Here is an 18,838-nt window from a genome sequence, read left to right as displayed (position 1 = left end):
CTGACAGAAGCACTTCAAACACTTCTTTAAGATATATCACTAGAAAACTGACAACCTGGGGGAGTTACACTAGCATTCTTAGCTGCATTTCTTTCCTTCTCCTGGCATGCACTGACCTATAACTTCCAGTATTAAGGACTCTTAATGCCATCTCCTGTTGTCGTCCATGTGCCTACTCCAGTCTAAGCGTGTGAACAACATGAACACATTCTGGAAGATATTTCTTTTAATACTTCAAACTATCCACAGAACATCTCTCTTCCAGCACCTCCTTCCTCCGACCATCCAGGCCCTGTGTTTTGTCTGGAATGGCACCATTTTATGGATAGCCAAAATAATCTGAATGTCCACCTATGCAGGAAACCCTAGGAATTTATTTTTTATTATTTTTATTTTTTGAATGGAGTCTCGCTCTGTTGCCCAGGCTGGAGTGCAGTGTTGCAATCTTGGCTCACCACAACCTCCGCCTCCCAGGTTCAAGCGATTCTCCTGCCTCAGCCTCCCTAGTAACTGGGATTACAGGCGCCCGCCACCATGCCCAGCTAATTTTGTATTTTTAGTAGATACAGGGTTTCACCATGTTGGCCAGGCTGGTCTCAAACTCCCAACCTGAAGTGATCCGCCCACCTGGGCCTCCCAGAGTGCTGGGATTATAGGTGTCAGCCACCACACCCCGCCAACCCTAGCAATTTATCATGTTTGGTGCAATGCTCATGTGTTATGATAAGTGCAACTCTTCGTGTACCATAAGGACCAAACCCCTCTACCAAGAGTCTGCACAAATAAGTTCAAAGGAGGCATAAATTGAAGGAGGCAGTTCAGTGTCGCATAAAATGCACTAAACAAAGAGACTAAGCCTTGGCTTCTTGTCCTGGACCTGCTGCTGACCAGCTGTGCGACCTTGGATGAATAAACATCATCCAAATCACTTCTAATATTTACACAGTGTTTTACCATGTGCCAAACTCTGTCTAAGTGCTTTACAAATGTCAACTTGCCACCAACCCAGAGAGGTACCTTAGTACCCCATTTTACAGATAAGGGAGCTGGGCACTCGACCACACCCTATACTGCCTCTAATGGGCCCTCCTCAGCATCATTCTTGCTTCTCCCATTCTCTCCCTCACTCCACTTCCGATTCGTCAGCAAGTCCTGTTGACTTCCCTAAAACATATACCCTGAAACTGCCTTCTCTCCGTCTTTGATGCCACCAGTATAGTCCCCTTTATCATCAGAGAACAGTTTGGGTCTCACAGCTTCCACTTTTGTTCTCTTACAATCCATTCTCCATAGTTCTTAAAAGAATGATGGCACTCAAAACAAAACTCGGACTCTTCCTCGGTGTCTGCAAGGCCTCTGAGATGCAGCCTCAGCCCCTTCCTCCCATGAAGCAGAGCTCTTCCCTTACTCACTCGCTGTGCTTCGGCCACACTGGTCTGCTTTTAATTCTCTGAACACACTATGCTATTTCCTGCCCAAAATGTTCTTCCCCTAATACTTCCCATCACAGACTGAACACTACCTTCTCAGAAAGCCCTTCTCATCATCTTTACTCCTATTTTTCTGCCCTTTGTTTGCTTCACAACACTTACTATCACAAGAAATATATGTGATCTGAGAGAAAGAGAGAGAGAGAGACAATGTGTGTGGTATGTACCACACCAGACACACCAGAGCTCTATCCCAATCCCAGAGCTAGAGCAGGACCTGAAACCTGTATTTCTGAAAGGCAGCCCAGGTGGTTCTGTTAAGTAATCAGGTTTGAGAACCACTAGACTAGATGATTCTAAGAACATCAGCCAACCCTTGCCAATTGCTAGAATTTTAATTGCTGTGTGTTAATACATGTTTTTCTCCTATCAGAATTTGTATATCAAAACATCATACTGTACCCCTTAAATATATAGGATAAAAATAAATTTTTTTTTAAAGTGTGAAGGGTGATCCAGGGGCCAGAAATCAGAGATGCAGCTCAATAGATCAATGGAAGGTCTTAGCTATACATAGCAAACTACAGGACAGGTGGGGTTCCTGAGACTCGGATGACTTGGTTTGTAATACAAAAGAATGTAGCAGAATGTGTAATAAAAAGAATCCATGGCCGGGCACAGTGGCTCAAGCCTGTAATCCCAGCAGTTTGGGAGGCCGAGGCGAGCGGATCACCTGAGGTCAGGAGTTCGAGACCAGCCTGGCCAACATGGAGAAACGCCGTCTCTACTAAAAATACAAAATTAGCCGGGGGTGGTAGTGCATGCCTGTAATCCCAGCTACTTGGGAGGCTGAGGCAGGAGAATCGCTTGAACCCAGGAGGCAGAGGTTGTGGTGAACCGAGATCGTGCCTTTGCACTCCAGCTGGGGCAACAAGAGTGAAACTCTGTCTCAATAAATAAATAAATAAAATCCACACACATGACAGTCCTCATGGAGACGAGATGGCATCTGAGAGTGGAAAGGGGAAAGTGCAGGCTTCTTTGCTTGGGTCTGTGCCTCTCAGACCCAATCTTGTTCTCAGTTACACTGGTGAAACTGAGGCAGTGTATCAGATTCTGTGATTATTTTTTGACCAGACTTGCCCAGTACATATCAATTACGGAGAAAAGCAAGGAAAACAAACTTGAATGCTTTGCATTCAAAGTCATCTAGTGCATCTTGATTTCATCAGAGTACTAGGGTGTATATTAGGTAAATAGGACCCTACCTCCCTTATTTTTTTTTCTTCAAAACAGTGATTTTATTTCCTTTGAATATATACCTAGAACTGAGATTGCTAGAATATGGTCATTCTATTTTGAATCATTTGAGGAACCTCCACACTGTTTTCTATCGTGATTATGTTAAGTTTTTTAACTTTTATTTTGGGTTCAGGGGTACATGTGAAGGTTTGTTACACAGGTAAACTCATGTCACAGGGGTTTGTTGTACAGATTATTTCATCACCCAGGTACCCAACAGTTATCTTCCTGCTGATTTCCCTCCTCCCACCCTCCACCCTCAAGTAGACCCCAGTGTCTGTTGTTTCCTTCTTTGTGTTCATAAGTTCTATCATGTAGCTCCCAGCCTCCCTTATTTTCTACTGCTACGAAACTGATGTAAGCTTTGGCTAAATAAGCAAGGAGCGGCTTAAACCAGTAAGAAACACATACACACAGAGCCAACTGTTTATTTACGTATTCAGTGAAAAGAGAATGAGTGAAAGCGAGAGATCTAATGTCTAGGAAATTATTCATTAATTAGTTCAGCAAATATTTATTCAATACTATGTGCCTGGCACTGTTCACAGCACTGGGGCTACAGAGATGAACAAATATCCTGTATTCATGGAGCTTACATGTTTATAATAAACTGATCAAAATGAACATCAGATAGTGATAAGTGCTATTAGGAGGAATGAAGCAGAGTAAAGGGAGTAAGATGGAATGGTGAGGGTTCTCTCCTAGGGTGGGTCAGGGAAAGCCTAGTGAGCAGAGACGTGGATGAAGGGAGGAAGCAAACCCAGTGAACGAGGCAGGAGGTGTGTAACTGGCAGAGGGTCCAGCAAATGCAAAGCCCCTGCAAATGGCAATATGTTTGGCAGGTTTGGGGAGCTACAAAGCTGCTCCTCTAATCTGACTGGAGCAGGAGAATGAGCAGGGAAGGGCAGGCAAGGTCAGGACGTGTAAGGTCTTGAGGGTTAGATAAATGAGATTTTAGCTTTTGTTCTAAGTGTAAGGGGAAGCCACTGGAGGGTTTAGAGCAGGGGAATGACATAATGCGACTTATCTTTATTTTTATTTATTCATTTTTGTGACTTATCTTTTAATAGAATTGTCTAGCTGTTGGGTGGAGGAAAAACCACTGACAGGCAGGAACTAGGCAGGGAGAAAAGTAAGTAGTTACTGTAGAAGGATGGGCGAGAAACAAGGATGGCCTGGACTAGGCTGGCAGCTGTGGGGTGGTGAGAAGTGGACCGATTCCAGATATATTTTGAAGGTAGTGGCAAAAGTATTTGCTGGGGGTTTGGATACAGGGTCTGAGAGACAGATGGGTCACACAGCACACCAAAGGGGCCTGAGCAACCAGCTGAGTAGTGATACCATTTACTGTAATAGGGAGGGCTCAGGAAGGTCAGAGTGTTTTGGGGTAGAATTAAGAGTTTGGTTTTGGATAGGTTAAAGTTGACATCTTCAGAAAACTGAGTGGAGATGTAGAGTACGCAAATGGCTACATGAGTCTGGAGTTGAGGAAAAAGGCTGAGGCTAAAGCTAGAAATATGGTCCCCAGCACTTACGCGTAGAGAGAATAGGATACTGTGTGTATCAGCCCCAACATCTGGGGCTGAGCCCTGGGGCCCTCCAACATACCACACTTTGCAATGATGACTGAGAAAGTACAGCCTGTGGGGTAGGAGAAAAGCTAGGAAAACTTTTTCAGTAATTTTTTTTTCTTTATCACACAACTTCTAGCAACAATGTGGTAGAGTGTGGAAAGGGTATGTTAGGGGCTCTAGAGCCAGACCTCAGCTTTTCAGTTTACAAGCTATAAGCACTTGCCTAACCTCCTTGAGCCTCAGTTTCTTGACTTGCAAAATGAGAGATTTGATTATCTACAGCTCAGGGCAGTTGGAAGAATTGGAAGGTGTGCAAGTAAAGTACTCGGTACATAGTAGGTATTCAAAAATTATTATTGTATAATCATAAAGGTATAAAAATAATCAAACTTTATATAAGCTTAGAAATATTATAAGCATCATGATAACTTAGGTTATTCTGAGGCCAGGCGCGGTGGCCCACGCCTGTAATCCCAGCACTTTGGGAGGCTGAGATGGGCAGATCACTTGATATCAAGAGTTCGAGACCAGCCTGGGCAACATGGCAAAACCCCATCTCTACCAAAAATACAAAAAATTAGCCAAGCGTGGTGGTGTGTGCTTGTGGTCACAGCTACTCAGGAGACTGAGGTAGGAGGATCGCTTGAGCCTGGGAGGCAGAGGTTGCAGTGAGCCAAGATCGCACCAAGGCACTATACCCTGGGTGACAGAGTGGGAACCCCATCTCAAAATATGTGCGTGCGTGCATGTGTGTGTGTGTATGCACGCGTGCATGCATGCGCACGTTATTCTGGTCCATAAAATAATTAGCTATAAAAGGCAAGATAACATGAGTATGTGGGCCCATCATCCTACTACAATTCTGTTTAAAGTTAGGCTACCATCAAGATGGAACATATATATGGTTTGAATCCTGTGTTGAATCCTAGTGTTCAATGGATAAGCGGTAAGGGAAAAAGATACAGAGGAGCAAATAGGTTTCTCTTAATCAAAATCTCAGCTATAAATATGATGAAACACATCTTCATTTATTTATGCTACTAAAACCACATAATTCAATATTTATACTAATCATAAGTGAGGAAAACACAAGTTAATAGAGTCCCAGGAAAAATTCTGCCAGGTTGTATAATACCTGCTCTGCAGTTTTAAACTTCATGTTTAAACTATAACAAGGTATTCTTTTAAAATAATTAAAACTTGGCTGGGCGTGGTGGCTCATGCCTGTAATCCCAGCACTTTGGGAGGCCAAGGTGTGCGGATCACCTGAGGTCGGGAGTTTGAGACCAGCCTGATCAATATGGAGAAACCCCATCTCTACTAAAAATACAAAATTAGCCGAGCATGTTGGTGCATGCCTGTAATCCCAGCTACTTGGGAGGTTGAGGCAGGAGAATCACTTAAACCCGGGAGGCGGAGGTTGCAGTGAGCCAAGATCGCACCATTGCACTCTGGCCTGGGCAACAAGAGCAAAATTCCGTCAAAAAAAAAAACTTGACATGTATAAGATAGTGGTAGGAAAACAGTAGTTAATCTAAAAGACATCCTAATCTTTGGTAAGATTGAATAAAGCTGAAGAATATGCTCTCTATAAAACTCTATAACTAGGTAATTCTTAATTTGTCCAAAAACACACTATTGAGAAATACAACATTTTTCTCTACATTCTTGGTTTTCTGGTAGAATTACTAGTTAGATCTCTACATATGATGCTTATGAGAGTCATTGTTTTTTTTTAATCCACCAAAGTTAAGTCTCTGTTCTCTGTGGGACCGCTTAGCACTTCTACTGATCTTATGTTGGAAGAATCTGTCTGGTTTTAGCCTGGCTTGAAATCAACATGAATCAATTCACATTAAATTCAATTACAGCATCTTAAAGCAAGACAGCAGAGAACATATTCCAATGAGAATATCCTTCGTTCTTTAAAAAAGTCTATGAAACTTGGTAGGTAGATAGATTATAGAAATCTAAGGTTTAGGTAAAAATGCTTTTTTTAATATTTAGAGGGTATGGCTCATGCCTGTAATCCCAGAACTTTGGGAGGCTAAGGCAAGAGGATCACTTGAGCCCAGGAGTTCAAGACTAGCCTGGGCAACATAGAGAAACCCCCATCTCTACAAAATTAAAATTAAAATTAAAAATTTGCTGGGTGTGGTGGTGTGTGCTTGTAATCCTAGTTATTTGGGAGGCTGAGGTGGAGCCCAGGAAGTCAAAGCTGCAGTGAGCCATGGTCATGCCACTGCACTCCAGCCTGGGCGATGGAGTGAGACCCTATCTCAAAAAAGATATATATATAGAGAGAGGGCAACATGACAGTGCTGTCAAATATTCACATAGCACACCTATCGCCCTGTTTGGTTTCAAATACAGACTGGTGCCCGGTGGGAACTTGCACCACTTCGAAGCCCCTGGGCAGACTACCCTTTGCCCTCAGACACTCAAAAGCACTATGGGAAAGCTGATTTCAGTTATGTGAAACCCTGTAGTAAAGGGGCATGTGGCCCTGGGAAGGCAGGGGTTCCCAGCCTTTTCCAACCCAACACCACTGAGGCTGTGATAGGACACACTCCCATCTTCAAAAATGGCTCTCCAAGAGCAGTGATTTCTACAATTACACAGAGGAATGTCATCATATCTAGAATAGAGAGAGGACAGTTTAGGGAAAAAACAACAACCCTGTACACACATAGTACATATGGAGAATCAGTGCAATAAAGGGGAAATGATATCAGAGAAGCAGCTAACACTGTGGTTTGAACAAACCACTCAGAAATCATTGGGCCTCAGTTTCTTCCTTGGTTTCCTCATCGGTGAAATTAGGAGGGTCGAGCCAGATTATCTCAACGTCCCTTCACTGTAAATGTCTGCAATTTCAAGTTCAAGATCTAACTAAATGAAACTCAGGTCCAAAAGTCTGGGGTGATATGACTAGAAAGGACTCATGGCTAAAAATCTCTTCCAGGCTTAAAATTCTCTAATTCTATGTTTCTCTAATGGAAGTAAGAATTATATGGTTAAAAAAAAAACAAAAAAACCTCACCTCCCATGTGGGCCTTCCCTCTGAGAGGCACTTAGGCACTTTTTTTTTTTGAGACAGGGTATTGCTCTGTCACACAGGCTGGAGTTCAGTGGAGCAATCATGGCTCACTGCGGCCTCTACCTCCCGGGCTCAAGTGATCCTCCCATCTCAGCCTCCCACATAGCTGGGACTATAGGCATGTGTAACCAGACCTGGCTAATTTTTTAATTTTTTGTAGATATGGGGTCTACATTGTCTAGGCCAAACTCAAACTCCTGGGCTCAAGCTATCCACCTGCCTCTGCCTCCCAAAGTGCTAGGATTACAGGCAAGAGCTATTGTGCCCGGCCTACTTAGGCATTCTTCTTGCTTAAAAGAAACTACATCTTCAACAAGTAAATTGCAAGAAAAGAAAAGAAGGGGAAATCTAAGGCTTAATAGAGATTTAGGACTCACATTACCTAAATACACCTTGTTTAGATCCTGACTGAAGTGTAAAAAATACAAATAAGACAACCAGGAACATCTGAACATTGACTGGATATTTGATGGCATTAAGGAATTATTGGTTTTTTTCTAGGTGTAATAATGGTACTATTACTATGTTTTTGAAAGGAATCCTTAGCATTTAGAGATACATACTAAAATGTTTACAGATGAGGTGACATATCTGAAATTGGTTACAAAATAATGTAGTAAGGGGAATGAAGAGGGTATAGATGAAATAACATTAGCCATGGTTAATAATTGTGGGAGTCAGGAGATAGATACATGGGACTTCCTTATACTCTCTTCTCTATTTGTGTCCTAAATTTCCCATAATAAAAATTTTTTCAAAGAACATCTTGAAAATAGTTACCAACATGTTATTTTGAAATTAATCTACCTTAGCCTTTTTTCAAGAACTATAAACAAATTCGGCCATAAAGTTAGCCATCTAAAATCAAAATTGATACTCATATATCACGTTCTTGGATTATGTGTTAACAGTGCCAAATGACCATAGAACGAGCTGCCCTTTTGCCCAAAGTGGAATTACCACAACAAAAATCACTGTAATGTTTTATGTATTAGTAGCTTTTTCATTAAAATACCTTTTAGATCTTCTTTTCCATTTAAGGAGACGGTGCCCTTAAAAACAGTACGGAAGGAAAGGACTTGCCTCTCAAAGATACTTTAACTAAAGAATTTATACTTTTGGAAGGGGACATGAGGTCTTCTATTTGAATCTCCAGTTTATCTATCTCTACTAAGAGATGAAATATTTAATTACTTAAAAGACCATTACAAGAAAAACTGAACTTACAGAGTAAGCATAAGACCAGATGTTTGAATTCAGAAGAACCATGAAAACGCTTTGGAGAGAAGGCCTTATTTGTTAAATAAAAATTCAAAAAACAAATAATTATCAAGGCAGAGAAGGTCCAGAATGCAGTGGCTTGGGTACCACTCTTTTCCCATCTGGCTCTCATCTTGCATATGCTCCACTCCTACCCAGGCAGGGCCCCCTGGAAAACATGCCATGCTTGTCACTGTGAAGCATGTGTGTTTCTGCCAGGAATAGTCATCATAAATATGCATTAGTGTTCAGGAATTTTTATTTATCATTTACCATATTATAAACCCATATAATAGAGGCATTTGAGTCAGAGCCACTCCACCTTGAACAGCAGATGGGTAAAATGAGGCTGGGACCTGCTGGGATACATCCCCAGTTTAGGCATTCTTAGTCACAGGATGAGATAGGAGGCCAGCACAAGACACAGGTCACGAAGATTTCGCTGATAAAACAGGATGTGGTAAAGAAGCCAGCCAAAACCCCCCAAAACCAAGATAGTGATGAAAGTGACCTCTGGTCATCCTCACAGCTCATTACACACTAATTATAATATATTAGCATGCCAAAAGATACTCCTACAAGCACCATGACAGTTTACAAATGCCACAGCAACATCCAGAAGTTACCCTATATGACCTAAAAAAAAGAGGATCCCTCAGTTCCGGGAACTCCTCACCCCCTTCCCGGAAATCTCATGAGTAATCTACCCCTTGTTTAGCATATGGTCAAGAAATAACCATAAAAATAGCCAACCAGCTGCCCTCGGGGCTGCTCTGCCTATGGAGTAGCCATTCTTTTGTTTATTTACTTCTCTAATAAACTCCTTTTCACTTTATTCTGTGGACTTGTCCTGAATTCTTTCTTTTTTTTTTTTTTTTTGAGATGAGTCTCACTCTGTCGCCCAAGCTGGAGTGCGGTGGCGCAATCTCAGCTCACTGCAACATCCGCCTCCCGGGTTCAAGTGGTTCTCCTGCCTCAGCCTCCCTAGTAGCTGGGATTACAGGCACCCACCACCATACCTGGCTAACTTTTGTATTTTTAGTAGAGACAGGGTTTCCCCATGTTCGCCAGGCTGGTCTCAAACTCCTGACCTCAAGTGATCCGCTGGCCTCAGCCTCCCAAAATGTTGGGATTACAGGCGTGAGCCACTGTGCCGGACCCCTGAATTCTTTCTTATGCAAGATCCAAGAACCCCCTTTTGGGGTCTAGATCAGGACCCCTTTCTCGTATCACAACCATCAAATTGAAGTCCAAAAGACACTTTGTGAGAAAAAAATGTCCATTAACCTATCAGCATTCAGGTCTATAATATGTAGAGATTAAACTTCAGTTAAAGAATGGACTCATTCAAATAGTCAAAAGTCACTGACTCAGCAGAACTCTAAGAAAAATATTTCATTTATTAACCAAAGTACCTTGATGGATTTTACTTCCAATACCAATAGAATATATTCTATTATACTTTGGTGATGTAAAGCATCTATCTCTCAATGTAATATGTGAGTACAAATAAATCTACCTTAGATATTTATTCATAAATATCTTCCTGAATCTTGAAATAAAATTTCATACTATAAAGTTTTCATAGACTTGGCAACATAGCGAAACGCTGTCTCTACAAAAAATATTTTTTAAAAATTAGCCAGGCGTGGCGGCAGGTACCTCCCAGCTACTCGGGAGGCTGGGGCAAGGGTCTCTCTTGAGTCTGCAGTGAGCTGTAATCATGCCTGGGTGACAGAGTGAGACCTTGTCTCAAAAAAAGTTTTCACATAAGGATACAGGAAACGTGAGATATTTTAAAGCTGAAAGTTCAGCTTGCTGATGGACAATACCTCAGCTCATTATAAGCCAGCTCTAAAGAAAACAAAAAAACAAAAGGCGAACTATTTGAAGGCTCAGGGTCTAGAATAGGTAGCACTAACTTCTATAGAAACCAGGGGTTTTGAAACAAGTCACAGTGCCTGCTGCCACAGCTCTTAAAGGACTTGATTACCTTGAAGTATAATTGCTCAGGAAGCACATAGCCCTGTTTCCAATAGCCTGTGAGCATCTTACTCACCTTTGTATTCTCAGCAACTACAGACCACATAGAAGGTGCCTGGCTAAGTGTCTGTTGAAAGAGGGAAGCTGGTGAATGAGGGGCTAGGGGAAAGCTCCATTACAGATACATTCAGGGTGCATTAGTTTCCTCACCAATGTATTCCTCCTAGGCCAGCCTCAAGACTTACCTAGCAATACCTATGAGAAGTTCTAGGAAAGTTTATGTAAATCAAGTACGAGTTTATGTAAATCAAGGAAATCAAATATTTGCTATTTAAACCAGGGACTCTGCTATTTAAAGGAAATGGATGGTGGCTGGGTGCAGTGGCTCACCCTTGTAATCCCAGTACTTTGGGAGGCCAAGGTGGGAGGATCACTTGAGGCCAGGAGTGCCACTGCCCTCCAGCCTGGGCAACAGAGCGAGACTCCATCTAAAAAATAAAATAAAATGAAATAAAAATATGAATTTTATATTCTTAGTTTGCTTTAAGCAGGAGGCACCCAGCTCAAATCTACGCCTTGCCTCACTATCACTTGAGCAACCTTTTTCCATGTTGTCTGAAGGTCTCAGTTAGATGAAAAGGAGATAAACTGATATAATCCAGCTTCTAGACAAGTTTTGTTAGTAATGCCTATGACCTATTTTTAATGTCAGATGGCAAGAAAATTCCCCAATAATAGAGTCCTGGAGGGCAGCCAATACTCCATGGAAGCCAGACTCTGGGCTTTTCAGCTTCCCTTGGCTGATATGGGATAGACAAATAATATAAGAGCTCCTGAGTGGGGAGCTGATACCAGGTAGACCATATATCTCTAGAGCACATTTCAAAGTAAAACTCGAAGCAACAAAGTTGTAGCCTTCTGTCAATTGGCACAGGGATAAGTCCTAATCAGAGATGCTGGGCACACAGGAGGAATTTGATAAGTACTTGTTAATTGGTCCCAACATAAAAATATGACTCAAGAGATGGGTTTCATAAGTTCTGGCCAGGGAGACAGTTTAGGGCAGAAGGAAAGGCTCAGTGTAACACTCATTTATAAGTAGATGGAACCATCATCTCTGGTCACTTGGAGCAATAAGAATAAGAGCAAATAGTGGCCAACAGATTAATTCTGATTGTCAAAGCTTTAAAGTTTCATGGAGTGTTCCATGAAGCTCGATTAGGGTTGCCAGATTTGACAAATAAAAACAGAATTCTCAGTTAAATTTGAATTTCAGATAAACATCAAAGAATTTTTTAAGACAAGTATTCCTAAACATTGCATGAAACAGACTTTAATTAAAAATTCTTTGGTGTTTGTCTGAATCTCAAACTTAATTGGGCATCCTGTAATGTATCTGACAATTGTACTCTAGAGAGAATAAAAAGACACAGTGAATCACAGACCCCCTTACTGAATTAAGGTTTCTGAAACACTGTCCACAGAAATGCTTAAAGAGGTTAGATGTGGATAATGAAGAATCTGCTTAAGAGTGAAAAAAGATGCTGATCAGAATCAACTGTTCCTAGGCAGGCAACTAACAGTAAAAAGAAGGACGGGGGGAGTGCGGAGGGATAGCATTAGGAGATATACCTAATGTTAAATGACAAGTTAATGGGTGCAGCACACCAACATGGCACATGTATACATATGTAACTAACCTGCACGTTGTGCACATGTACCCTAAAACTTAAAGTATAAAAAAAAAAATTCATTGCTGGTAACAGGAAAGCTTGACGCTAAAAAAAAAAAAGAAGGACAAAAGAATAATACAATCAGGACGGGGTTTCTCAACCTCAGCGCTACTGACATTTTGGGCTGTGTAACTCGTTGGCGTGGGGGCCCTCCTGTGCATTCTAGGATGTTTAGCAGCAGCATCCCTGGCCTCTACCGGCTAGATGCCAGTAGTACCTCTTTAGTTGTGACAGCCAAAATGTCTCCAAGTATTGCAAAATGTCCCCTGGGGGCAAAATCTCCTCCAGTTGAAATCACTGAGTTAGAAGAAATGGTCAAATAAACAGAAAGTGTCACACCCATTAACCAGTGGTCATATAACTAAAGATTGTTCTCAAGGGAGACTTTCTCAGCTCAGCCCCTGGCCCCCTCCAAGCCCCTAACAAAGAAGGCCTAGTCATTTCAGCTAAGACAATCAGAAACCCTTCATCTGCCAGAAGCGCTAGGGAAGAATCTTCGGTGAGCCAGGCCAGTGAAGCTCTGCATGGCCATGCACACATCACAGCAAGCAGGGCATCGCACCCAGCCTTTGAAGACACTCCTTTTAAGTTAATCTCCCCTCCAACTAAACTTTTTCCAAATCTCTTCCTGCCATTTGGAAGTTGAGTGATTCTCAGCTGAAAAGGCCTGTATAGACGAGGTGCAGATGGCAGCAGTTACAGCCCTCACCAGATGCTACAGTCTCTAATTTGATTGAAAGGATATAATTAGACAACAGAAACACTTTAATGAAAGAGCAAAACATGGAGGGAGGGAAGGATTGAAGGCCCTTAACTGATGCCAAAACACCCACCAGTAATAGAGGCTTTGAGTCTGGGGAAAGGGAAGGGGAAAGCCCCTTAAAAGGACAGTCCCCATCCTGTTTATTTCCCCATAGACATAGGAATAGGGATTTTATTATTGTAGATTTCCACTGTATTTTATGTGGGAACAATCTGATTAGAACCAGAAGGGTCTTCGGAAGAACATCAAAGAAAAACAAATATGGCTTCTGTGGTCATTATTAAAAATATTTTTACCAGCCCAATAATTTTCTTTGAAGATGAATTTTTATAGATTGAACAACAGCAAGTAATTTACATACTGTGATGGGATTGGTTAGCAATCCCTACTAGTCTAGAAGAGAACTACTTGGTTGCCATGTTTTCCTCCAACTTTAGGACACTAAGGCACATGCACAGCCATCTAATATGTCTGTTTGGAAGGTATGAAGAAACCATGCAGAGTCAATCATACACGCTGATAGCTACAGCCGCTCTGAATCACCTTTAAAAGTTGCCTACATTGTTTTTACTATTTCCTAGCTTTAAAATTTTGTGTGTGAGTATACCGTTCTGGTTCTAACCAAGAATCTAACCAAACTGAAAGAAATCCAGCCCTCAAAGTCTGCAGTTGCTAATGTGGTGTGACACTTGGGTTTGGAAGCGGCTGCAGCCTCCTCAGCCCACTAGAAGCAGGGCCCCGCCCTTGTGGCAAATTGAACAATAAAAGTTTAATGCTTTGGCTACTTGCCAGAGATTAAATCCGTGGCAAGGGAAGCTAGAAGCTGGGCCCAGCAGAGGGGTAGCTCTGAGAGGGCCCTGTTGTATAAATGCAGGGAGAGAGGCAACTTTGCGCGTGAGGTGGCCTAAAACATTTTGTCTGCCAAGGTGCTCCCTAGCACCCCAATTCATTCATTCCTCTTTAAACTGGTACAAGTCCAGTCTAGGAAGGTGTTTACCTAGAAAGAGAATTTAAAAGTGGGGGAAGGGATTCCCTTAGAAGAGAAGTCACGTTTCTGTGGAGTAGTTATTTGTGAGGTGTATGGACGCCAATCTGACATTTTTCTGCGATGGCCTCTTTCCTTTCCCTCATCAGTCTGAATCCAGACAAAGTCTCAGAAGGTGAGGTAAGGGTTGAGGGAAGCACCGCCATCTTGGGAGGAAGACTACGAAGATAAGACAGGGAGGAAAAATAGAGTGACCTCAGACTGCTCCTCCTAGACTAATACTTATGGGTTCCAGCTGGATTCTCAAGGTCAAACTGAATATAGAAGGAATGTCAGTCATCATTCTCACCAATGACAAGGCTGCCCAGTGAACCGGCCAGAAGGTAACCTGCCAAGTGGCGTTGGGGGTGCTGGATCTCACTTCAAACCTATACAGGTAGTTTTCTAAGGGACACATTCACTTCCTCCTATGTTGTCCTTATTCAGGCGGCAGACACTCAAGGCAAAACTACAGATCCAAACTTCCGGCCTCTCTCAAGTGTTTTGCATTAACTGTTCCACAGTACAAGCACAATCAACTTGGTATGTTTGAATGTTTCATTTTGTTTTTTCAGAAATGTTTTAATTAAAACAAAATAATCAGCTATGCTAAGCACATTGTTATTTTTTAAAACGACTTTAAATATGACAACAGAACCACGGACATAAAAATTAACTGGTTAGGAAAGTCACAGAAGTTTGTTTTCTTCTTCTTCTTTTTTTTTTTTTCCTGGCTGTTTTTCTGTGTCAGGGCTGGTGCCACCTGCTGCCTGGGCTTTCCTCTGAGAAACAGATCTCTCAACGGTTTGTTCTAAGCAACATCTGCAGGCATAGTTGAACAAACTATAGGCCAGTTCCAAGGCAGGCACTATTTATGTAGTGTACACTGAACCATGCTGAATTTCTCTTTAGGACATTTTCAAGGTGTTTTTGTTTGTTTGTTTGTTTGTTTTTGAGACAGGGTCTTGCTCTGTTGCCCAGACTGGAGTGCAGTGGTACAATCTCAGCTCACTGCAACCCTGACCTCCCAGCTCAAGTGATCCTCCCACCTCAGCCTCTTGAGTAGCTAGGACTACACGACATCTGGCTAATTTTGGTTTATTTTTTGTAGAGACAGGGTTTCACAGAGACCGGGTCTCACTATGTTGCCTAGGCTGGTCTGAAACTCCTGGGCTCAAGGGATCCATTCACCTGAGCCTTCCAGACTGCTGGGATTACAGGCTTGAGCCACTGCACCTGGTCTAAAAGTCCTATTAAAGACCCAAATGTACATGCACGAACTTTTCCCCATATGTATCTTTTAAAAAAAATTGTGGTAAAATATTAACATAAAATGTACCATTTTAACCATTTCTCCCATATGTATCTTAAAGTTAGTTAACAGTAAATGGTAAAAGTTTCATTCATTCACCAAAATCAAGCCTCCTTCTCACCTTTTCTAGACCAGTGAACACTGAAAAAAATCAGAAGACGTGGACCTTGAACAGAACTCAGCAAAGCACAGCCTGTGGCCCAGATCTGGCTCACTGCCTGTTTCTGTATGGCCCACAAGCTAAGACTTAAAAAATCTATAATTTTAAAAATATTTTAGTTTTGAAAAATCAAATGAACAATATTTTGTTAACATAAAAATTATAGGAAATTCCCAGCCTGGGCAACATGGTGAAACTCCGTCTCTACTAAAAATAAAATACTAGCCAGGCATGGTGATGCATGCCTGTTATCCCAGCTACTTGAGCGGCTGAGGCAGGAGAACTGCTAGAACCCGGGAAGCAGAGGTTGCAGTGAGCCAAGACTGCGCCACTGCACTTCAGCTTGGGTGACAGAGTGAGACTCCGTCTCTTTAAAAAAAAAAAAAAATAGGAAATTCAAATTTCAGTGTCCATAAAGCCTTACTGAAACACAGTCACACCCATTCATTTGTCTTTTGTCTGTGCTGCTTTTGCCCTACAGAGTTGAATAATTGCAACACAGATAGTATAAGGCCCATGAATCTCATATTATTTACTGTCTTCCTCTACAAAAAATGTTTGCCCATACCTGACCTAGATTATCAGTTGACATTTCCAGACTCAAAAATTCTAAACTAAGGATGGTATATTCCCCATCACCAAAAATCCCTAATCTGTATATTGTGAAGCTATTTAAAGCAATATATTTTATCTTACTCATTTATTGCTTTTGGTCTAACTATGCTAAACCATGAGTTTATCAATAATATCTGTATTGATATACAAGAAGTGCATCAACTTTCTGTTTATGAGTAGTGAGCCTAAAAGGAATGCTTTCTTGCTTTAAGATTTATAAAGGGGCTCATTGCCTATCTCAAATATTTTTTATTTATTTGTTTATTTTGAAACAGAGTTTTGCTCTTATTGCCCAGGCTGGAGTGCAATGGTGTGATCTCAACTCACCGCTACCTCTGCCTCCTGGGTTCCAGCGATTCTCCTGCCTTAGCCTCCCAAGTAGCTGGGATTACAGGCACGCGCCACCATGCCCGGCTAATTTTTTGTATTTTTAGTAGAGATGGGGTTTCACCATGTTGGCCAGGCTGGTCTTGAACTCCTGACCTCAGGTGATCTGCCTGCCTTGACCTCCCAAAATGCTGGGATTACAGGTGTGAGCCACCGCGCCCGGCCTCAAAGATTTAAATGGTTTGTCTAGGGACTAAAATATATTTTCACAAAAATATCAGAGGTCTTTGATAGCACGTCGAAACGGTGTTTCTTAAAATACTCAGAGTATGCAAGTAACTGGTATGCACCCTTCACTCCTTCACTGCTTCAGCCCCCATGTCGCTTACAGGTAATTCTATTAGCATTAATGAAGTCCCCAAGAGAACCAAGAATTGGTAGACAGTATGAAGCTCTAGCTGTTAACTGAACTCATAGGTTTTACGGCAAACACACTACTGGCTAGTGGGGCAAATTCCAGATGAGGAGGTAGAGGAGAATGAGCATCAGTCTATAAACTTATAAAAGGTATTCACAGCAAACATAACCTGAGTGGAGAAGCTCTGTTGATGTGCACCTGATAGACCCTAAAGGTAGTAAAACACTCAAGTGAGTAGACCATAAATTCCATAAATTCCAGATGGGACCTACTATAGAGAACCTCTCGACCACATGGCCCTGGTTGCACTCCTCCTTGAAGGAAAGTCTAGATTCCATTACCTTCTACTTTCCTTCTTATGAGTTGTGAAGGAAGGAAGAGAATCTTAGAGGAAGAATGAAAAGAAGGGAGATCATTTGGGGTTGGCTACACATTGTAATTAGAAGTAGGATTGATGGGGAATGAGCTAACTGTTTTTATAAAGTCAGCATTCAAAAACGCAAACCACCAGTAATTTAAATATTACAAAATTGTGCAGAATATAAATATTGAAATAATTTTTTCCATCCACAAAATTTTATAGAGAAAATTACAGTATCAAAAAATATAAAATGGCAAGTTTGGCATATCCTCAGAGTAAAGTGTGTGTGTGTATGTGTGTGTATATGTGTGTGTGTTTTATTGGAAAGGATTTTAAAAGCTAGTGAGTAGGATCTAGACAGGATGTGTTGGTGAAGACCATGGGGTATCTCCCTAAAATTGCTTCTGCAACTAGACAGGAAAAGTCAAAAAAGCAAAGCACTGAGTTATCAGGACGGTAAGGCACCAAGCTGGCAAGGCTCAGTGAGTTGGGAACTTGGGCCACTTATCACAAATTATTTCACGATTATTTGCCCCTACCCCAGACTCCTAAATAAAAGTACACCAAAATTTGGGGTGCAAACTTGATAAGAGCTGCTGCATTTGACCTTAAAAAAGCAAAGATATCTGGGAAGAGAATAGCTTCCAACGAGCTTAAGGAGAGTTGGCTCACTTGATGCTTTTCAGAGCTGCTGCTCTGCCCTTTCCAGAAGGGGAACCAGTCTATTTCCACCCATACCTCTCTCTTTGTAGGGGACATTAAACCCTGACCACACAGATAGCAAAGTGGAGCTAAGGGGTTACTAGGTTACAGTCATGTTGACATATCCTGGCTCTCGGAATGTCCCTCACTCCTCACAACAGTAGAAGTGATCATACTGTAGAAGTCCCATAAAAGACGGTGATCACTCAGAAACCACTTACTGAGCCTCAGGTTTACAACACTTGGAGACCCCAGTTCTACTAATTTAAAGCCAAGCTTAGCCTTTTACAGAAATGAATCAGACCGAAAGCTCTTAGCATTCCCAGGGTAAATGAGGTGTCTAGCACTCGATGAACTGTGAGGCCCTATAAAAGTATTATTAAAATATGTTTATTGACTCCCTCCTATATGCGGGTATGTTACCTACAGTATATCATTTAATCTTCACAACACTCTGCAAAGAAGTTATCCTGTCTTTACGGATGAGGAAACTGAGGCTCAGAGAGCTGAAGGCATGGCCCAAAGTCACGCAGTAAGTGACAACACCAAGTCCTAGCTTTTTCGCTAATCCAAGCCAATGAGTAAACAAAGCAACTCTGAGTTTTCTTACACCAGCAAAATCCCATCCTTTCCAACATCAGTCTGTGACTTTGGGTGGAGAACCCAGAGGCGGGTTTTCCTACTCCTGCAGACTGGTAATAAACTCTTCCCATCCCTTTCACAAATGGCCTATGCTCAACACCCAAACAGCCTGCAGAGAAATGCAACGCCCTC

The 18,838-nt window shown here is 41.8% G+C and overlaps 1 protein-coding gene across 4 annotated transcripts in view; it reads right to left on the bottom strand.

Annotated features, from left to right (window-relative positions):
- The window catches only part of KREMEN1 (kringle containing transmembrane protein 1), a 93,756-nt gene that overhangs the window by 73,387 nt on the left and 1,531 nt on the right, over positions 1 to 18,838 (bottom strand). The window lies entirely within an intron of this gene.

This window comes from Pan troglodytes, chromosome 23, assembly GCF_028858775.2.
Source record: "Pan troglodytes isolate AG18354 chromosome 23, NHGRI_mPanTro3-v2.0_pri, whole genome shotgun sequence".
In the NCBI taxonomy this organism is placed as follows: Eukaryota; Metazoa; Chordata; class Mammalia; order Primates; family Hominidae; genus Pan; species Pan troglodytes.
Note: the sequence above shows the minus strand (reverse complement) of the source record. Positions and strands in the feature narration are given on the sequence as shown.